Source organism: Aulonocara stuartgranti, assembly GCF_965226115.1.
Source record: "Aulonocara stuartgranti genome assembly, chromosome: 22".
NCBI lineage: Eukaryota > Metazoa > Chordata > Actinopteri > Cichliformes > Cichlidae > Aulonocara > Aulonocara stuartgranti.
This window is the reverse complement of record NC_138957.1, coordinates 25,146,745-25,169,191: the sequence shown is the minus strand read 5'-3', so window position 1 is coordinate 25,169,191 and position 22,447 is coordinate 25,146,745. Positions and strand designations below refer to the sequence as shown.

General features: G+C 43.1%; 1 protein-coding gene across 4 annotated transcripts in view; it reads right to left on the bottom strand.

The window, feature by feature from the left end:
• LOC309698512 (RNA-binding motif, single-stranded-interacting protein 3) overlaps nt 1-22,447 on the bottom strand; it is a 296,725-nt gene that overhangs the window by 44,276 nt on the left and 230,002 nt on the right. The gene's annotated exons all lie outside the window — the stretch shown is intronic.

The window sequence follows — 22,447 nt, the reverse complement described above, 5'->3', positions numbered from 1 at the left end:
GACCTTTCATCACGCCATGTCAGAGATGACACCGAGAGAATTGTTGATGCTTTAATCTCTACTCCCAGATGTTAGAGGTGCTTTGGGTCCTGATAATAATGCAGCATCACAAGACAGGAGAGAAAAAGCTTCTGTCTAGACTGACAAAGCAGTGACAGCCATGAAACAACCTGAAGTTAAGTGAGCTCATGACAAGCGACTTTGTCAGGCGATAAATTGATAAAAAAAAAAGAAAAAGGAAAGGCCGAGGCGTTAATGAGCTAATCAGATGATTTGCTTTTGCATTTAATTTTCTCTCATGCCAGGAATGTTGCTGCTGAAAATATGTTTTTGTTAGTTACAGGAGATGTCTGAGATGCAAATGAGATGAAGGCTGTGGAGCTTACGGACTGCATTTATGTGGCTAAAGGGGTACTATGGGGCTAAATGCATGCAAACAAACTCTGGAAAAACAGCAAAAGAAATTTACTGTGTTTCTGTGCCTTTAGGGTCCACTACAGCACCAAACTTTTCAGTCAGCCAAAGAAAAAGTAGCAGGGAAGGGAGAGCGCATGAGACGCTAAAGGAGAAAAACAACAAAAGCTCCTCCAAACCTCTCCTTTGGCGCTGTGGGAGATAATTAGCTATTGGAGAAATTTGGAGAATCTGACATAGAGCACGCTGACGTTCCCCCAGTGACTACATCCCCAGTTCCCACAGCGAACTAGCCCATTTGTTTAAGACTCAAGCCCAAGATCAACAGCCTCGCACCACCCCACCCTCCCTGTGAACACACTCACCCTTCTGTAGCCCTGAAACACACACCCTCCTCCTGCCCTTAAAATCTCTTTGCTATAACCTTTGAAAACACACAAAAATAGCCAAAGACACATACGCAGAATAAGCCAGTGCCAGGCTATAAACCCTTCTAGACCTCTCGCCACACGGCGTCATCCCTGGCACGGCCCAGAACAAACTGGGCCACCGACTACGTTCCAGCTTGCTGATCCTGCGTCTTTAAGGTAAAGGCTTCAAGTAATGCCTAATTCACTTTGGCTCCAGAATATGTGTTTTCGGGGGCTTCTTGCTATGAACTAATTTACTGCCCCTTTAATGATTCGACATCATGGGAAAAAGACGAAGTAGTTTTGGTCAGAGGTTAACAACTGCCGCTAACAAGGTGCTCCGTGGGAACCCCTAATTGTTTTTTATGTAGGTTGCTGTAGGAACTGGTAAACACGTTAACGAGGGGTGGCTGCGGACATGCGCACATGCATTATGGGCTTTGAAATATGCGCACCAAGACCGACCACAATCACGCACGCACATGAAAGGGGAGCAGTTTAGTGAGAATAAGATGCCTGTGCTGCCAGCCTCATTTGATCATAGCCTTGGCTCAATCATGCTCCTCAATGTGCATTTGGCTCTGAAAAGATAGTCATGGCATTCTGCACATCAATAGACGCATTACCAACAGACAAAACGAACCAGCAGAGGCATGGAAATGCACTTGTGTAAATAACAGCGACAATAGAAATCTAAATGAAAGCTTGTTGAAATTTTCACTTATTAGCGCTATGTTCATAAGCAATTATTGCTGTTACAGTTGTTTCCTATGGGACTGCATCTGGTCGAAATCAGCTCTTTGGCTGCAGACAAGCACAGTGGCTTTTTTCTCTATCTATAGACAAAGAGCGCTCGTGCGCTCCGGATGGCTTGAAAAGCCAGCTGAAAAACATCTTGATCTATGAATGCAAATCAGTACATGTATTATAACACGTCAATTTCGGCCTGTTGTACATTCATTTGGTGCTCTGAATTGGACTGTACATCTGTTTGGCCTGAATGGTGAAATCAATGCAGGAATGCTCCATAGTTGCAGAGGGGCTGTGTGAAAGGTTTTGCTCAGTGAAACAGCCAGCTTTTCACCATCAGGACAGTTACAAAAGAGGCCTCTAAGAAGGGTTTGGAGTCAAACTGGGCCGGCCTTGCTTTGCTCTCAGAGTGTCCAAAGCAATAAAGAGGGCAAACAGAGGGAACTGTTCAGCCACTTGTACCAAAATATGTCAGCCTGAAAAGATTCAGTGAAAGCAAGCTCTCGACTTCTAAATGACAACTTTAGCTAAAGGTTCCTATGGGTCTCAGAAAAGTCTCAGGAAGGCTCACTGTGTTTTACTGCAAGGACATGTTAGGGGAGAACATGGAAAAGGCAGAAAGAGGACAGTATTTTATTGGAATTCTGCTCTACTCTGATGCTGCTCGAGGGGATCTCTAATTGGATCAACAACTGTTTGATTCCCTTCAGCCAGCTTGACCTGTCTGCCCAGACTGAGGAGGCTGTGTCTTATGGGGAAGAGAAAGAATAAGAGTGGGAGTGAGAGAGAATAAGAGACATAGAAAGGCACAGAGGGAAACAGAAGGCGTTAGAAAGGGACGCTATTCTGGAGAGAGATAAAAGGATGCTAGAAAAACATGACAGGTGGATAGGACAAGCAGGGTCACAGAACAAAACTATAGCAGTGCTGCATATACGTCGCCATTGTCAGAGTCAAACAGACAGCCTCAGAATGGCTGCCAACCTAGAAGGCAGGCGGGAACAGCTTTCCTACAGGGAGGGCTTTGACAGATCCCAGTCGATAGCTCTCACAACTGCCATGCTGGCCTTGCATCCTTCAGCATGGAAATGAAGACAGTCTGCCAGGCGTTTTGCTGACAGGGACGGCACACATGGCTCAATGACACGGCCCAATAAATGGAGCCGGCGCTGAGAGGAAGGCATGGCAGAGAGCGACACAAAGTGTCATAGACAGACAACGAGACAAGAGGAGATGGTGACAGAAAGAGACAGAGGGGAGAGATTCACCGAGTTTAGAAGTGACAGGCACAGTCCAGTTTTCACTCTTCCGATCCATACTGTATAGCTCATCTCTTTGAGTGGGATGAGCATAGGGAGAAGGATGTCAACAACAGCTTGCTTCTCATCCTGCATCTGCTACACATGCTCAATGGCTATTGATCAGTGCTTGCTTAGACTTCCATAGAGGGCTTCTGCAGCATGCCATGCAGTTCTGGTCTGAGATGATATTATGGATTACGGGAAGGGAAATGGAGGGAAGAGCCCTGCATGCGGGCGGTAGAAGCCTGATCGATGAGCTATTGCACACTTAACAAGAGTAATGTTATGTAGGGAGTCTCTGACATGCTAATCCATCTCTCACTCTCTTTGTCCATCTCCCTCAATCGCATTTCTCTCTGTCGTAGTTATCTCCTGTCTGCATCTCTCACTCCCTTTCTTTTTCTCTTTCTTTCTTCTGTCCATCCATCTATCCATCCACTGCAGAGCACCGAATCCAGACCAAATTTAGACAAATAAACAAAGCTGATGGACGAGACGACCTCCATGTAGGTCTGGCACTGAGTCAGTCTCTAACAGCGCAGACAACTCAAATCGACTGAAACCATCTCGTGGTAATGGGAATACAAAATGCAATTGCCAAGGAATATGCAGAAATCAATGCGAAATGATCTAACAGAAAGGTGAACAATACTCTGCTTAAACACTGAGTTGTAATTATTTTAGCAGCTGAAAATATGGGTTGAATATAATTGCACTTCAAGTACTGACTCTGGATTAATCTGCTTTTGCATTAAATTTGAGAGCCACAAGTGCAGTGCAGCGCCAAACAGGAGGAGGGGTTTCCAGCTGCTCGCTGACTCCTGGGAGACGAGCTCTGATGTACCGGTGTAACGAGAACTTCATTTTAGCTTAATCAGCTAATTCCACTTGCTATTCCCAACACTAAGGTTGCCATGGTGAGTAAATAAATTACTAGAAACAACAAGTGCAGACAGAAGTTTGTGAGTGAGTGAGTCGAAGTTATGCTTATGTGTGTTTGCCAGCTCTAATGAATGGCTCACAATCCTGCATCCATATATTGAAATAACATTTATACAGGCAGACAGTCCCCACTGCATTCGGTCCAAATGGCATAGTTGAGTGCTTCTGGGTCCTGCAGTCAGCTGCAATGTTTAAGTGGCGGTGGCAGATGTTTCTAATGTTAAAGCCACACAAGCTGCTCTACGTTGCCAACATCTTTGTTTCTGCAGTAGGTCTCAATATCACTACCAACTTTATACAGCTGGCCAGGGTGGCAATTACAGTAAAAGTGGCCACAAAAAACGTAAGAGCAGGGTCTGAGATTAAAATGACTATTTGTAGAGTGGATCTGAAATAAGATCCAAGAAAATATGCACCAGGCAACTTAAGCCAGCACTTCAGATAGATAAATCTATAAGTGGGAAAAATAGACTTTGGTGTTAAGGATATTGATGATGTGTTGTACTCTTCAAAAAGCTACATCACTTGTTCCCCACTGAACTGATGAAACAAGCTTTGGAAGAACAGACTAGTTTTATTTTTCAAATAATTTACAATATGCATGAGAATCTTCTGGGTCTGGGTTTTTAAAGATAAAGTTCACCCCCAAATTTTCCACTGGCCTGTATTGCCATCTAAACTGACTTTGTATGAGATACCCAGCTTTGGAGACATCGGCTGCTGTGATGTCTACCTTTTTTTGGCTATAATGTATGAAACTCAAAGCACTAGTAAGCCGGTGTGAGAAGTTTCATAGAACTTTCAATGAATTCTTCTTTTAGTTTTTGCATCTGCCAATCAAAACTAACATTACAGCTCAGCTGATGAAGAATGTCATTAATGTTTACATTGCAGGTAGGCTACAGTCCCATGGGCCTAGTCATTGGTAGTCCATTTGGCAACCAATGACTGTGAGGGAGAAATGTGTATTTTCTTACTAGATGTGAGTGGTTGCTGGCAATCACTATAAAACTGAATGCTAAAGGCATGTTTGCACAGGTCTAGAGACTGGTCAGCAACCACCTGGAAATCATGTGTCCTAAAAAGAGTCAAAATGAAGTCCATAATGTTGCACGGAAAACTTCATTGATTTACTTTGGTTGGTTAGTTATGAGTCATCAGTAGTTTGTGTGGAAGATGCAGACTTGTCTGCAAATACTTTCAAACTACTTGCGAAGGAGTGTTGAAAATGTGCAACATACGAAACCGTTCGTCTGCAAAGTAAAAGTTGCACCATTTGAAATGTGTTGATTTCAAAGGCACACCTTTTACTTTAAAGGTGAATGCTTTCCATTTCTAGTTAGCATCATAATTTTCCAAGTTTTGCTACAGCTTAGAGAGTAAGTGGTGAGTTTCTGCAGACAAATTGGCATCTTCTATGCAAACTACATGTGACTGTGGCTGCAAGTGACCAAAGCAATCAGAAAGTTGTGGTTTAGGAACCTCTCTGTGTCGCCAGCAACCACTTTCCAGCTGGTTCGGGAATACACATTTTTCCCTCACAATTGCTGGTTGCCAACCATTCTCTTGGCTGGTTAACTCTTCAGTCACACTGTTGCTGGGCGTAGTTTTGGAATTTTCTAGAATAAACTGTTCACAATAAAGATTTCTGGATTTCTGGTAAATAAGGTTAGCACGTTGTTAAAGCATGATGTTTTGAAAGACATTTCAACAAAATTTTTAAAATGTATTATTTGGTACTTCTGGCACCATGTGACAATTACTATTTAAATTTATTATATTCAAGAGAAGAAGAAGACATCTGTGATAACTTTAACACTGGGCTTCACAGTTTAAAATATTTTAGATGGATCGACAACACTACAAGCCTCAGGTCAAATATGTACAATTGATTGTAGGGTGAACTTTCCCTTTAAAGGTTATATGGTTATATCGGGATAATAATTCTTTATTAAAACTTTCAGAAAAAGATAAACAATATCATTAAATTATTGACCCAGTCTAAAAATGAACATTTCTTCTGTCCATCCATCTGTCCAGGGAATTAATACATAAGCCTTCACTGGCTTGACCTTGTGGTGTGAAACAAGTTCTGGCGTGTGAAACTGCCCTTTTTTGGCTGTGGCAGAAGAACACAAGAGTAGTTGTTGCCGGACTTTGCCTGTGGGGGTTGACTTGTGCTTCTACGCTCTGTGTCACTGCCTGTGTGGGCAGACAGTGAAACTAGCTCTGTCCCTGTTAGCAGAGTATTATAACACTGCCAACGCCTCCAGTGACCCGTGAAAACTCCCATCTATAGAGATGAATCATACAGCGCTTTGTAATTCAACTGAACTGCCCATCTACCAGACCTACAGCAAATATTTCTCAGTATATATGACACTGGATCAGAATCAGAATAAATCAACTTTAAGCTCTGACAGTACGCCTTAAAATGTATCATGTACTCTATTGTTCTGTGAGGGGAGGTTTGAATCTCTTGTGAAGGCTTCATCACTTATATCTAGCATTAAGCCTGAATGCATATTAGCATCTTACTCAGCTTTACACACCTTTCGTTATCATATACAGCAAAATGTAGGTGTATTTATCAAGGCGAGGTTTTGCTGAGTGGGTTATTTTTCAGCACTTCTCTGCTTGACATTCAACAAAGTTACTCAAATTCACACTAGGAGTGCATTACAAACAGTCCTCTATTATTGGCTAGTATAAAGCTCTGAGGAAATAGTGGATGCTGGGTGTTTTTTTTTAAATAACATCTTGCCTCTCTCGGAGAATTTCCCTGGTGGTCCACAGACCCAAACTTCTGGTTCTCTTTATTATAAGCTTATATAACCTTTAGGTTAGCGTGCTTGAGAATTGCTAACAACATTTGAACATAAGCAGAAAATACGCTGCAAATGAAAGAGCCACATCAGTTAGAGTAGCACACAAAAGGCAGTGTGTCTGTTAACTAGGTTTCCACCGTAGGGGCTTCCAGTAACAACGGTATGGACAGGAAAGAAAATGAAATTACAGCACAATAAATGAATTATCAATAAAAAGCCTCAATACTGTATCTGAGGGAGGATCAATATGCCAGAGCTGGGCTGCAATGTGGGCCCAGGGCTGCGGGTAGCCAGATCAATAATGTCACTGGGGGTGATTGACGATCAATGCTACCAGTGACATTGATTTATGATCGATGAAAGAAGGGCACCGACTAATAAGGGGGGAAAGGGTGGAGGGGAAGTGTGCATGGGGGATTCCATAGAGTCCCCTTTACTGTAACTGATTGGGGATCGATGAAGAGTGGCACCGCGGCTGATTAGGGATCAGGCCGGTCTCGAGCAGAGGAAGGCGGCTATGTGTGAGAGCATTTGGTTGGTTGCGTGGAGACCGGCTTGTCTGAGCTGAGCAGAGCTGCAGAGACTGTAATTAAAGCTGTGCTGAAAGGAGCTTTCCACTGTTTGATAGAAGCTGCAGGTGCAGCTCTCTTTGCTCTTTCACTTTCAAAAGAGCAGCCATGCACACACACCCACACGCGTATAGTATACACTCTTTTATGCTCACTCAGAAACATACAGAACACACACAAACCCAAAGACGGCGCAGGAAGATCTGCACTGTTTTCTTCCACCCCACCCTCGCAGAAATCTGTCACCAGCACTGACATCCTCTCTCTATTCTGGCTTGTTTTCAGCCATATTTAAGAAATTATCACTGCTTTTAGAGTCTTCAAACTAACCCAAATGACTTAAGCATCACTACTGAAAAGAATGAATTAAAAGTAAAGAAATAAAGAAATCTTTTTTTCTTTATCGTCTTTCATTTCATTAGCTAACTTGTGTTAGATTTGACCTTTCACATTCAGGTGAGACTGGAAGTTAAAGGAGCATATTTCATATTTTACAGTAGCTACAGTAGTCATATTTGCTCCTGATTACTGAGATGAATGGGTCACACTCATGTGAGACATAATGCTACATTTATTTAAGCCTTTGACACACTTTTGTTATACACTGTATATATTTGTTATACTACACCTGCTGTAAATTAAGTGCAAACAGATTTGTTTTCAATAAAAAGGAAACAACAAAAACAGTTACAGTATGGAGAGCTGGCTTCATGACTTTATCAGCTTGCTATGAATGGAACCGGCTGCTTTAACTCTAGATTACAAAGAGTCGTTGCCATGGCCATGAAACTATTAAATCTAGTTTCTGGTAGATTTTGTATTATTTAACCTCTGTTACACCCTGCACACCAAGAAATTTTTTTTAAACTGTGCATTTCTTTTCTATCCATTTTTTCTTCTTCTTCTTCTTTTTTTTTTTTTTACATTCACTGCTTTTTTGGTCTTAATAATATAACAGTGGAAGAAAAGTATTCACTGTATAATTAATAATTCTCATAAACAAAAGCGGCCACATATGCGGCACCACAAAGCCAGTTTTCATGAAATTCAAAAGCCACAGTAAGGTCCAAAGTCAGACATGCATAATTTTTGTCTCAAAGACCCATGTATGTCTCAACTTCAAACAGTGCATCAGACATTCCCAAGACTCATAATTCATTCATTTCTTAGGTATTCTCTTTGTTCTCAAGTAGCGTTCACACTAATTCTCCTCAGTCTTTCCAAAAAAGTTGCAAAGTGGCATCGTCTTTGGGTTCAACGAATACATCGACCGTTTTCTGAGGAAGCTGCAAAAAAAATATTGCATTTACTGATAAGATTTTGATTTTGTATTTGAAGGTCGTTCTACCGAAGTGAATTAAACAGACAAAACGGCACACCTTCTTATTTCTATTGCGTTACACAGTGTTTGCTTTGAATATGCTTATTTGGTTTTGGCATTAATATGGATATTTTTCTTTAAAGAAACCAAATACCAGCATTTAGAGGCAGATTGTTAAGAAAGAAATGGATCAAACGTAAATCAAAATCTGACCCTGCTTCTTTCCTTGTCCATGCTTCACTGTTTTCTCCTCAGTCTTTATATAAAAGAAAAGAAAACACAAACACAAAGAAATGACAGGAGCTTGATGACACATATCTCTTTTGAAGAAAAAAAAAACATATGAACTCCCATAATAGCTATGCTCTGTCCTCTTTGAGACAGCAATATCGGAACGAGAGAGAAGGGTTGACCTGTGTAGAGCAAGTCTGAGTAAGTCCCTGCCTAAACATCTCAGACGTGATGAAAGGCTTTGTTTTTCTCAGCCTGCGTTAATGGGCCCCAATCGATGTGGGAGAGCTGTGTTTTTTTCCCCTCCACATGTCCTGACCCTTGGGGAAACACAGGGAGGTAATGTGGGAGGGTAGAGATATTGACACACAACGTCGATATCACCAGGGTTCACAAACAGCGGCGCTTACTTCAAGTTGAGGCTGGCTCATCAATGCAGCATCAACAACAGAAGTACAGCGCAGGAAGTGCTGGCAGTTAGTGCAGACTGTAAATTAGCGGTAAGATGCAAAACAAATACTGATGTAAAACTAATGACACTCATCAGTGCTTACGATTCTCCCTTCCAAAACTACCCACCTGTCTCAGGCACATACACACACGCGCGCAGAGCGATGCATTCACCTCACTGATGCCAAGAATGTGCGGCAGCACAGCACTGCAGCAGAGGCAAGCACATCTCCACACTGGCTCTCATCTGTCACCAACAGCAACTAGCCCGCCAGTTGCCATGATGTGCAGCCTAATTGGGGGAGCTGATGAGGTCTGATGAGGCCAGTACTTATTGAATTCCCTGGCCTATTATATGGATAATGCTGGAGAGGAGCAGCCTCCCTCTCCTTTCCCATTCTCATCCATTCACTGTCCCAGCAGGGAGCTGCCGGCTAATCCTTTCTTGTTTATAATGGCTGAACGAACGAAAGGGATTTGGACACGATTTCCCCTCGCTAGCACACATCTAACACTCCCCAGTGTTGATTTTACCTCATAATGGGTCTATTGGACAAGTTAACCAGATCCCAAAACCCAGCTCAACCCTCTTGCCTGTCTTTCCTTTTCCTTTTCAGGAGGAGAGGCAGGGACATTGTTGAATAATTAGACTTTGAAATAAATGTTCTTTTCTTTTTCAAAAGCAATTATCAAACATTCAGTATGTGGCTGTACAGTATTCAGCGCTTTATAATGCATGTGTGGGACAAAAAGGAGAGAGAGAGAGAGAAGAAGTGTCAAACAGTGCAGCGGAGAAAAGGGGGAAAAAAGCAGAGGAAGGCAGAAGTTGGAGAACAGATGGCTGAATGGCAGGACAACAAACTTTTAATTCTGTGCGTCAGACTGGTGAAAGAGATGGAGACCGTGAAGTCGCAGAGGGGTGCCAAGAATACTGCTCAGTATGGGACAGCACATCAAATTCCATTCGAACTGATGAAAACTCTGTGATTAATGCCTTTGCTGCACAGCACTGTAAAGCATCTGAATTTCAAATTTAAAGTTTCTATGGAAGAATTATGCATTTAGGTGGTAGGACATTCATCAGTACCAGCTCTATTGTGAGGAGAATCCAATAAAGCACATTTACTCAGATGAAGACTGCGAGAAGAGCAGCAAAGGAGCAAATATCTGACTATTATTCTCAAGTGCAGGTACAATAAGAGAGTCGCATGGTTATAGTAAGTGACTCAAACTGTCACTTACTAACTAGATGCGCGGTGTATTTCTGATGTATGCACCCAGCTCTTTGTCTGCCTTACTATTAAAAACAACAAGCTGCTTTAAATCTCTGACATTGTGATCACCTGGAAAATATTGTGTTGGTTCCCCCTTTTGCTGCCAAAACAGCCCTGACCCACTGAGGTTCCACTAGACCCCTGAAGCCATGCTGTGGTATCTGGCACCGAGATGTTAGCATCAGATTCTTTACGGAACGGGTAATTAATCGGCAGAACTGTAGATTTTGACCAGTTTATTGAATAATCTGAAACTCTTGAAAAAGAGTTTATCAATGCAATTAACCCAGCAACAGATTCTGTAAGGTGTGGTCTCCATGGATGCTTTGGTAGGTGGTACATGTCAAAGTAACATCCCAGTGCTATCTAGAAAAACAAAAGGCCATATTTATAGGGGTCAGTTGTTGCGGCCTTATAGATCAGGGACCACACTGACGAGGAGGGCCATTAAGGCAGCAACATTTAAAAGCTTACATGGAGAAGGTACAACCTGGAGTTCACTAGGGGCACAGCAAATCAATATTAGCTCGACTTAGAAATCTGCTGTATAATCCTTGATCTCCAAGGCCATTTGCTTTGCTGCCTGAAATTGGATACACCCTGACTGCACACCCCCACCCGCCTGCTACGCAAAGCCCGCTGTGCGCTCCACAAATAAGACATCCTGAAAAATTGATCTGGATGCATCTGTAGCAAGATTACGTCTAGGGCTAAGAGAGAGATATGACTAGCTCGAGGTAATTGATAAAAATGCGCGTCTATGTGTAAGAGGATCATGATGGGGCCCGGCGAATGTGGCAGCATTATCATAGCCACATCACTACCATCTAGAAGACTGCTGCAGCAACATCTCAACAAATATTAAGAGCTGGTAAAAGACCGATATTGAAAAATACTTTTATACACTCTATACTGTAGGTATGATTAACAGTGACATAAGGATAATAGGTTTTCTTTGTTTATTTTGCCTGAAAGCAATGATGCCTTTTGTGGAGTAATACATTTTCTTTGACAAATGACCTGAGTAGCACATAATGGAATGGCTTTGTTTGATTTATTTTTATACAACCATATTTGTCCATTTTAAACATACCTGTGACATTTTATTCACCAAAAATTGTTTAGATTTCTCTAAATCCATCTTTCCTTGCAGCCAAGGTCCCCATCTTTCCTCCAACAGGCAGTTTCAGAGGCAATTTATGTAAAACTTGCATTATTCATGACCACCTACTCCAATTGGCTGCATTCACTTCCAGCCAATCGGAATACTACCTAATGGATAATGGAAATTTCCTCATGTGGCGTCTCTACCCCCAGAGTAATGGCTACAGCTAGAGACCACATATAGGGGGGTCTATGAACCAATCTAAACTGTGCAGTTGCACAGTTGAGACTGTAGCCACTTTCACACACGCGCTGCAGCCCTCTTAAACTTTTCCAACATTTTCCTGTATGCGCGAACACAAATGCCCTACTCAGTGGGATCGAACATTAAACTGCCCAATCCCTACCAGCTCCCTCGTACAGATTCAAAGTCCGTTTGCTCCAATGTGAAAACAGAACAGGTCCTGAGAAGCTGACAGTAGTAGTACATGCCATGTGTACCATCTCCCGAATGCACAATTAAGCCAGAAACCTAATCTAAACCATTTACAGTGGTGTAAATACATCTAGTACCGACTAGCTGCACCTGACTCGCGTAAGAACTGTTGCTAGCCAAGATTCAGCACTACTTCCCGATTACAGAAGGAAGATTGTCTCCAAAGATGAATATCAGCCATCAAGGGCATATTTCATTTAAATTCCTTGGGAGATGAAGGAACAATTACTGCTCCCTCTTAATACAGGAATTTCCAAATACGAAATTACAAAATAACTCAGATCGAAAAGATAATATAGCAGATTTATGACACACCAGCCCACTGATTTCAAACACATGGAGGAGCCTGTGAATTATTATTTTATTCAATATTATAGCGCTACACATTTATGTGGGAGGTAACTTTTTCTTGAACTTTTACAGCAAACTCTGAATGTTTTCGCCCTTCTTAAACGTTTTGCTATCAGACTCTTTCTCGTGCCTCCTGGCAGGTGAAACAAAACAAACAAAACATTCCTCTTCAAGAAAGAAGCAAAAAAACACCACTTACAGTACTTACTGCTGTGCAACAAGCGCGACATAAAAAGTGAGATTTGTAGGCAGGGTATATCATTTCCACTGTTACTGTGGGCTGCAGGATTTTTATTCCCATGGCAGTGTGTATTGTTAGAGTGGCAGTTGTTGGACTCTCTGAGGCCTTTAAGCTCACTGTTTTCCCTCTATTACTTGTGCCCGGTGGGGGCACAGACAGTTGTAGCGAGATGCGGCGCAGCGCAGCAGGGTGGTCCCCAGATACCACAGATTCATACTTTCCACCTGACGCACAGGATAGAGAGAACAGAGAGCTGGCAATTACCAGACTCCTCTCTCTATATATACTGCAATCCTGGCCAGCTCCGCTCTGCTGTACTCCACTCTGAAGGCTGTCTCAGGGCCAAGCTGGAGGTAATGAAAGCAACACACTCCTAATGGACTATTGATGTGTGTGTATTTGTGAGTGTGCGCGTGTTGGCGTATGAGAGGAAGGCAGAGGAAAGAACAAAGGAAGGAAAAAGAAACTGTAAGAAATCATTCTGCTGGCATTTTCATCCACTTTCCTTTTGTGCGTTGTCTGTGTCGATGTTTTTGCCGTGGCAAAAAGTGAGCATTCATGTCTGCGAGCTAACGTAAATCACCTATACGGGCTGAAAAGCAGTAGAATTAAACTGCTAGTGCGATCCAATAGCATGGCCAAGATGTGTTGCGCTTCCAGCAAGGGAAGCAGAGACAGACAGAGAGACACTGTGTCTGAGACATGAGGTCACCGGGAACCAGGTGTGTTTCCATCGTCCTTCAGCTCAAACACCAACAGGCAGCTCACGTATAAATACACTCATATAGGAAGGAAAAGACACAAATATCCCCGGGTGACAAAAAAAACAGAAGTGGTAACTCAGACACCTTCACAGTAAATTTCACCAAATACAACATGTCGCACTCCTGCTGATGGTCCACTGGTAGAGCATGTAGGGTGTATTTTTTTAATGCGTGTGTGTCTCTGCGTGTGTCCCCTAACCTGCTGGCAGGCAATCGGATGAATGAATGGGCGTCCACTCCTAGAGGTCCGGTGGCACAACAGAAATAACTCTGCTGACCACAGTGACCTCTGCCTGTTCCCACACAGTCTGCGTCCTGTTCTAATGGAGGCCCGTGCTCTATTTTGGGGGCAGCAGCTAGATTTATCTCACTGCCCTCTGTGTCCTGGGACGGTGACACTGACATGGTGTAACTGATGCCTGCTGCTTCCTTTTTTTTTTTCCTGCTTCCCTTACGCAAGCACACACAGGATAAAAATCAGTCAATTCTGGGCACCCGGATGACCCGGCTGTACGTCACTATCTGTATCCATTTTCAAATGTCCCTTAAAGGAATAAAGGAAAGTTGTAAACCATCGGCTTTGTGTTGTGATACTTCACCGTGATAGTCTGATCTTTCATAAAGACAGGTGCAGGAGCTGGAGAGTAGATGAGAACAGAACCAAAGAAAGCAAGCCTGCTGAATTGCTTGCATACCACAGAGACCTTAGAGCATGATTATCCTCCTCAGCAAACTTAATCTTCATTCTAGAGGACGGGCAAGCTGGCCGGAAGGCTATGAGCTCAGTGACCTACTGTATCTGCTGAGAGGCTGAATATTATTCTTTGCAAAAGAAATACGTTGCCTCAGGTCCTGCATTAGATTAAGTTGACTGATGGCTAAAACCAAGAATCTAGGGATCCTTGAATATAATGTGCACATCACAGCACCATCTTCCTAAAGTGGTGGAGATCTCAGTTTGGGTTAGGGAGCAGAAAAAAAAGATAGAGGCTTTTTCTTACGGCAGTAACAGTCTGATTTCAGAGCTTGCCAGTATAATATTTAGAGAATAAACAAATAAGAAATAGTTTCCTGGGTAAGAAACTCAACCACTACTCAGTCTCCCAACTGTGTTTCATTGCACATTCCTAAGTTATAGAAAAAAATCAAAGAACTTTGTTTAATAATACATTGACATGACCGCTGTTCTTGGTTAAAGCCTTTAGTAATTTTAGCAACCTACAAAGCAATGTATTTGCATTGAGTTTGCTGCACTTCATCCGTACTTGAAATTGGAAACCCACAGAGGGGGATGACTCAAGATTAAGCCCAAACCACTTAAAAGAGCAGCTCTCTGACTTGAATGCAGCCAGTCTGATAACCTATCAGTCGTGTAGAGGGAACCCGGCTGAAATCCTGCAGCAACGCAATGCAATCTGGCCAATCACATAGGCCTTACTTTTTTCACACAAATGTTGTATTTCTACAGTTTACCTTGCTATAAATTGATTACTATCATGATAAATCTTAAGAGCTGAGCTCCCTGATGTTGCTAAAAGCAACATTTCTCCACCAAAACTGCCCCGTGGTTTATTTTAATGTACAACTTTTCTCTGGCATAGTCATGCTGATGATCTTTTTTAATGGTCTGCTGTTGGCTTGAAATACCCGACTATCAATCCTTCCAGTCATGCAGCAAAAAGCAAGTTACACACTGGACAGGTCATCACCATATTGTAGGGATACACAGGGAAAGGTCTTAGCGATCCGGGGCTAGAAGCTTCTTACTGTGAGGTCACAGTGCAAACTACTGGGACTGTGACAAACTTGTGATCCGTCCAGAGGTGATGCCCACATCTAACCCTGCCCTGTGACAGCTGGTATAAGCTCCAGTGCCTCGTGTGACCATGATTTGGACAAACAGAAGAAAAATTACGGATGAATGCATCTATTTTATATCTTCCTCGTTTATTGTTTCAAATTTAGTGTGTGATTATTTCACTCCATCCTGTGGGTTTATGTTTTTGACATTTTTTTTCATTATTTAGTTGCTGTTCATACTCACTTTAATTGTTTAAACACACACCGTTACGTTAATCAGGTTTCAGGTTGCTTTTATTGCAGTTTTATATTAACTTTATAATTTTATGACGGCCTCTCCTGTGATAGCTCGTGCTTCGTGCAGCACGTTGCGCTCCCACCGGGGACGAAATGCGCCATTAACAATAAAAGTTTTGCCGCCTTGCTTTAATGTTTAGCAGCTACAATTGTCATTACCAACATCTCTGTCTGCTCGTATGCGTGGACTTTCTCATTACCAAATCTGATACGCTTAAAGACTTTTGGTTAAAGAAAGGCCGAGATATTTCCATTTTAAGCACCACGTCGCCAGCACGGCCTTCACCGGCTTATTTTGTAATGAGGTTACATGCTAGAGACGGTATTCTCAGCCATGTTCGCAATAGCTTTCAACCTTGTTGTTACTCTACTTTGATGTTTAACCTACAGAACCTCCAAACTTCTGACACAACTGGCAGCTGCCCACACGGTGAATCCACAGCATAACAGAGAGGCAAGCACATCAATGGACAGACTGAACACATGTCAACCAGAGAATAGAGGAAAAACGCTCTTTATAAATAAAAGAAGCCTCAGGTGCTTAGTTTTCCTGCTTTAATATTGTGTCCACTCAGCTGTATCTGGTAACATAGATGAGCATTAGGGACGTCTGAGCAGGAGTGTGTGAAGAATAGCAGGCTGAAAGGATGGGTGTACGTGCAGAGGGAGAGCGAGGGATGAAAGACAGTGGCGGCAGGGCAGATAAGAGAGGGAGGGAGCCATGAGAGAGAGTATAAACGCAAGGGCAACAAAAAGTGCAAGGAGAGGTGTGAGCGGGGTGAGAGGGAGGAAAATAGAAGGGGATCAACATCGCGGACAGCTGGGCCAGGGTCGCGGCGGTCAAGCTCAGGAAGCGGTCGTACAGTCAATGTCATCCTTTCATCTCGTCTGCTGGAGATGCAGCAGCCTAAACTTTACTCAAATTTAACCTTCCAAAAAGCACAGGTTGATCCAACTCTCATTCCTTTCTCTTCTGCTCCATGCACCACCCATCACTTTCTTCCCCCTCTGCCCTTCCCCATCTGTTCTCTTTTATCTTCTTCGCTTATTCCTGTCACATCTCCAAAGCTCCTAATCTATTCCTTTCCATTGTGCTCCTGCTATATTTCTCTCTATTACTCTCGATTGTTGGGTGGGTGGGTGTGGGGGGGTTCTCCTCGTGGTAACTCTCCTTCATTTTGTCTCCATCCACATTAGATGCGGTTGAGTGGAGAGCAAAGTCAATCGTTCCCGCCTGAACCCCTCCAGGAGTCGGAGCTACCTCCTCTCTGCCTAAACAAACTTTGAAGCCAATCAAAGGGCTTATATCATTTTCAGTGGAAGGGAACAGCAGCAGCTGAATACTTTATATTTCAGTGACAGATCCACTCGGAGCAGCTCCGCTCTCCTCCTCCTGCCTGCTAACCGTTGGCTTTGCTCATGAATGATACAGTTCAGTGGCAAAACAAACAAAGCGTGACAAATCCAGATTATTGTCTGTAGGCGAGATAAGGTTATAATGAGAAAGTGCATCGGGGGAAATTGATCCTTTTTTCAGGAAGCTGTCTGATTTACTGGGCATGCCAATAATAACTTCCTGTGTGTCCCGCCTCTAATGGGAGGAGGGTGAAGTCAGAGGTGGGGGTGGAAGGTTCATGCTAAGAGGACAGATTTCATTATGATGCAATATCCCGAGGAAAGCACTGAGGTTTTGTGGCCACTTATTATCTGTGGCGGAGTATATTGAAAAGCTGTCTGATTGCCATTGAGGATCACATACAGAGACAGAACTATGGCTGGCTCGCACTGAGTGACAGCAGAAGCAGTAAATTAATCATCAATACATAATGGATTTGACCTTTTTGTTTCTGACGAAAAAACGAGGAAGGATAACAACAGCTACAAAAAACAAAAAAATTCACAGAACACAAACTACACATGACTCGCAGATGCATCATGGGAAACGCGTGCTCTCACGTACTTGGAAAGGCAGCCATGTCTGAGACATCCTGACAGCCAAGTCGCCAACCTACTTGGCTGCACGTTAAATCTACACGCCATAGGGGAGAGAGAGACGAGGCCCGCCGACAGGCCAGTTATTAGCCAGGGGAATGTGGGAGGGATGGCAGAAATTAACATAGATTACTCAAGTATGACTGACAGTTTCAGAAGGGCTTTTTGTGACTTACCAAGTGATTTGGGACTTGCCTTAATTCAGTGAGGGATGTTTTAATACCGTGGGCTGTCTCTGCTATCTTGGCACTGTTGCCTTGGTGAGGATGCCAACAGGGAGGAATTTCTTTCCTGCAACTGCCCCCCACCCCCACCCACCCCCAGCAACAATTCCTCCCAACCTCAGCTGCACAGGCCTTGTGATCCGCACATAATGATGGAAAGTGTTGGTGGGGCAGCACTTTTTTGGCCCGTCTTTACTATATTTTATTTAACAGGTGGTTGGCAAAGAGTGCACCCTGTATATTCTGTCTGGTGTTATCCTGACAGATGTAGTGTTTTTTATAAAACCCTGGGTGTTATTTAGATCTCTGGCAGAACAGACAAATTATCAAACTGGTTATCTGATCAGTATTCTGAAAGACACAACAATTACCATTTTCGAGGGTGGGGAAAGCACTGGCACTCACCACAAGTGTCCTTGAAGAATATGGCTTTTACTGTAGGCCTAAATTAACCTCTTCTGTATAACAGAGCACTGTGACTGACAGAGTAAGTGAGGCAAAGTGAGAGTTTGGACAGAGAAAGACAGAGACTAGTGGAAATTGCAAAAACAGAGGGAGAGAAAAATGCCAGCGTTCTGTTAAAAAAAAGAAAGGAAAAGAAAAAAGAAAAGAAAAAAGCTTGTACATATTGCATGTTTCCGCTTCGTTCCATCTCCCAAGGCCACTGTGGCTGCTTCCTGATGTGGTTTTCATTATTTATCCAGCATCCATTGGACAATATTGGAGCCGACTCGCAGCTCTGCTGCCATATTGGCAGAAAGACAACGGAGCGAGCGGTACCAGCGGAAGTGAAAAGGAAGAAGCAGCAGTGTTACTGCACATTCAGTCTGGACTGAATCTCTGTTTGCACAGTTAGACGTCCAAGCGAATGTTAGATTCATCAAAGTCTGGCGCTGCCCTTTTCTGATGCTCAACACTACTTGCACGTAACCTCATTGATTATTTAACTATGGTTTGATTGCTGACTCTAAAATTAAGTTAAAAAACATAAAGAGACACAATTCAGTGGAGCAGGTTATCAATTTTCTTTCTGCCATTGCCGCCACACAGTAAGGTATGTACATGTTATTACTCACCTGCCAAAAAACAAACAATGGCTAATGTATCTCTGGTCTGAATTACATTTACCATAGGGTGTCATCTCTAAGCTGTTTAATGCATTGTGGGACGAAGGGCTTTAATCAGCGAGGCTCAGTGGAGCCAGCGGATTAAATCACTTTTTATCTGCGCTTCCTTTGACTTTCCCAGTGCTCAGGGTTGCAGTGTAAATCATAATGTGTCCCTGTTGGGCTCACTTCAGTATAGTTTATAGCTGGAGTCACATTTCATAAATTCCATTTATTTTGTTTATTGAGTAAATCCACATCCACTAAAAACAAGGATAACTCTTTATTCTCGCCTCGAACTTAAAAGTTGACCATTTCTCAGAAAAGGAGGAGATCGTGCTCGCGTGATTCAATCCATCGATTTCTGCGCGCAGCCAGAAATCACATGTTCATTTATATGTGCAGCATCAGCTGGAAGCATCTGAGAATGTGCGCGTGTCAATATTTGAAACGACACACGGTATGTATATTTTGGGCGTAAGGGACATGTTCTTCATCTGTGTGCATGCGTTGTGTATGAGTTTATATTTGTGTGCACGTATACTGTATGCACGCTCACCGCCGACCACAGCGACAGGGAGAGCGGCTGCCGCATTGCACAGAATAGCTAAACAGCTGTGGTGCTCCATCAGGGCTATCGATCATGTCCCTCTCTCTGAATCACAATCAGACGTGGGCAGAGCAGAGCGGCTAGAGCAGGCCTCGGTGACTGGTTTGTTGGACGACTGCTATGCACCTCTCATATCAACCAGGCCTCACCAAACAAACCTGACCTGGACTGCTGATTAGATGCATCTATATGCGAGTACTGTGGTACGCATTTCTGTAGAACTTGCTGGAACACACACGAATATTCGCTTTAAGTTCTCAGAATGCAACATGTCTTCTCGCAATTGACATTTACTGCAGACAGAAATAAAGCACTAGCTCTTGTTTAACGCACTTCTAAATCATCTGTGATCAAAATGAGCATTCAGAGAGGATGGCATTACCACGGATCAAAAAATGAGTTCATTTGTGTATCTATGTAGCGCATGTAGTTGGATCTCATAGAAAATTACATAGAATTTCATTAGAAAACCTAATGGGAAGAAAAGGGAAGCTGTTAAGTATCATTAGTTGCCATCTGCTATCATATTTTCACACTGTAGATCAACTCAATATCTCATGTAATCACAAGGAAGTCAGATGTTATTACATTAAAATTTAAGCAGGAAGTGTATGGACTCAGTCTATGGCGCTATTAGCTGCCATCTGTTAGCATCTCCACAATTCCTCTTCTCTGTGTTGGTCTGTTATCAGCAACTCACGGTTAACTTCCTGCCAACATGGTGACTTCCTTTTGGTTTGTTTTCCCATGGTCAGTTGAATTTACCAGATGACCTGCCACCTGACATCAAGATATTTACTTCCTGGTATGGGACAGCAAGGTTACAACTCAATATCCTTTTTGTATTGGCACTGGACACACCTGGGTGGAGGTAGGCAGCTAGTACAATCCCCAATTGCACATATGCACGCGTACACTCACCCTCTTACACACACACACACACACACACACGGCCACATCTCTTGACACAGTGTGATTGAGTGGCTAAGCCGGAAATGCAGAGGCTTGTCAGATATCGGCTGGAGAGGTTTGGGGGAGTAAGCCTGATGATTGAGAAATGTGTGCCTGTATATATGCATGTGTGTTGGGAGTGCTACCCTAAATGTGTTGTGTATGCTTGAGAGCATGTTTTAAACACTAAATGGTGGTAAGAGAAAGAAAAAAGAAGTTTCTCATTAGCATTATATGGATGCTGACATTCCACTGAGGTCAAAGTCAGCGGTGCATGGCCATATTTGTGCTTATGTGGTTTGTGCGTGTGTCAAGGCTCACACAGTGTAACAGTCATGGCTGTCACATAAGCATACTCATGCACGCACACACAGACAAACACACACACACTCCGCCTGTGCTGCGTGTGGTGGGAGCCCCCCGGGGGGTGCTGCTGAGCTGTCAAAGTAGGATGGATGAAGAAGCTGCCCTGCATAGCAAAGGGCTCTGGGGAAATACCACCAAAATGACACACACACACACACACAACCACACACACACACACACACACACACACAGAGAGACTGTCAGCACACGGTATGTATGTGCACCCATTTGGAAATGCAGAAATTTAAATACACGTGCATGAATGTGAACACGCATAAATTTGAGACCAATACAAATGCAGTGCAAACGCATAACACGCGCACTTTCAGGCAACCCAACACACAAAAATACACTTTTACTAAAGGGCTGTTCGCTCTCCCTCTGTGAGAAACAGAAACAGCCCTAGGGCCCTCAGCAAAGGAACATCTGAGTTTGATAACAGCAAAATGTCCAGAAATCTCCATTTAGGAGACAGCAAGTCAACATGGACTACATCATAGAGGAAAAAAGAACAGCTTCATCTCCACCCCACCCTCATGTGAACTGAAAACTATGGAAAAAGTATAAAATATCACAGGGAGCATTACTCTATCATTATTCATCATCAGAACATCTGAGAGCATCTGCAGCGTACCAGCACAGCAAACTTGAAAATTCAGCTGCTAACTTATAGCTTTTGTGCATCTACCATATCAGTGTTACTTACTCTGGTATTTGGAAGGAAGTTATAATTTTTTTAAAGAAGTCCGACAAGGTTCAAGTATTTGACCTGATCCCCTTTTACACAATTGCCACATCCAAAGAGGAACTTGACTAACAATTCTGACTTGCTTACTCAAGTTTTGGTTGCATAGCTTCTCTGACTGCTTGTCGGCTTGTTCCCTTCAGGTTGCGTGGTACAATTTCATCAGATTCCCAAATTCCCGGTGAATTCAGGTGAATATATCAGGCTTGTGACAAAAACTACAAAACTAAAGCCCAAGCTAATAAACCGAAAGCAACCTTTGGAAGTACCGTATCACCACATATCACAAATGGCAACAACTCGAAGAACAGTAAAAGTTCAGGTGTAAAGCAAGGAAAGAGAAGCTTTCATAGACCTTTTAGCAGGGACCATAGCAGCGCTGAACCAGAGCGGACCTTGTAAACGTAACCATTCTTAATTCCACAGAAGGATTTCCTCGATCAGGGCGGTAAATCTCCATGCTTGGCACAAGCCTGAACAATCCATTAACAATAATAAAGCCTGAGCGGCAGGGAGATAGACCCTTAAAGGGGAAGGTCAGCCTGATATTACAGCTTTAAAGGTTTCCTATTACGGCTCAACTTCAATATAACCACTCACCTTGCCTTTAATGGCTGCTGGCTATGCAGTGACTGAGCACATACGGAGATTCTAAATCCAGTCTTTCTGAGATATTACTGGATAGAGGAGAGCGATTTATGGGTCTGTTTCTATGCTGCTGGTTGGAGGTGTGAGTGTTAATATAGCTGCCACAGTGGTGAAGGAGATCTCCTCGGGTATCACCCCGTCTGGCCCTCATGTCCTGCTGGGATACACGGGAGACTCTGCTGCAGCACCTGGACCCAAAAGTGCTTAAGCAGCATTTTTTCTTCATCCTGGCCTTTCCCTCTGACACTTTTTTCCCCTTCCA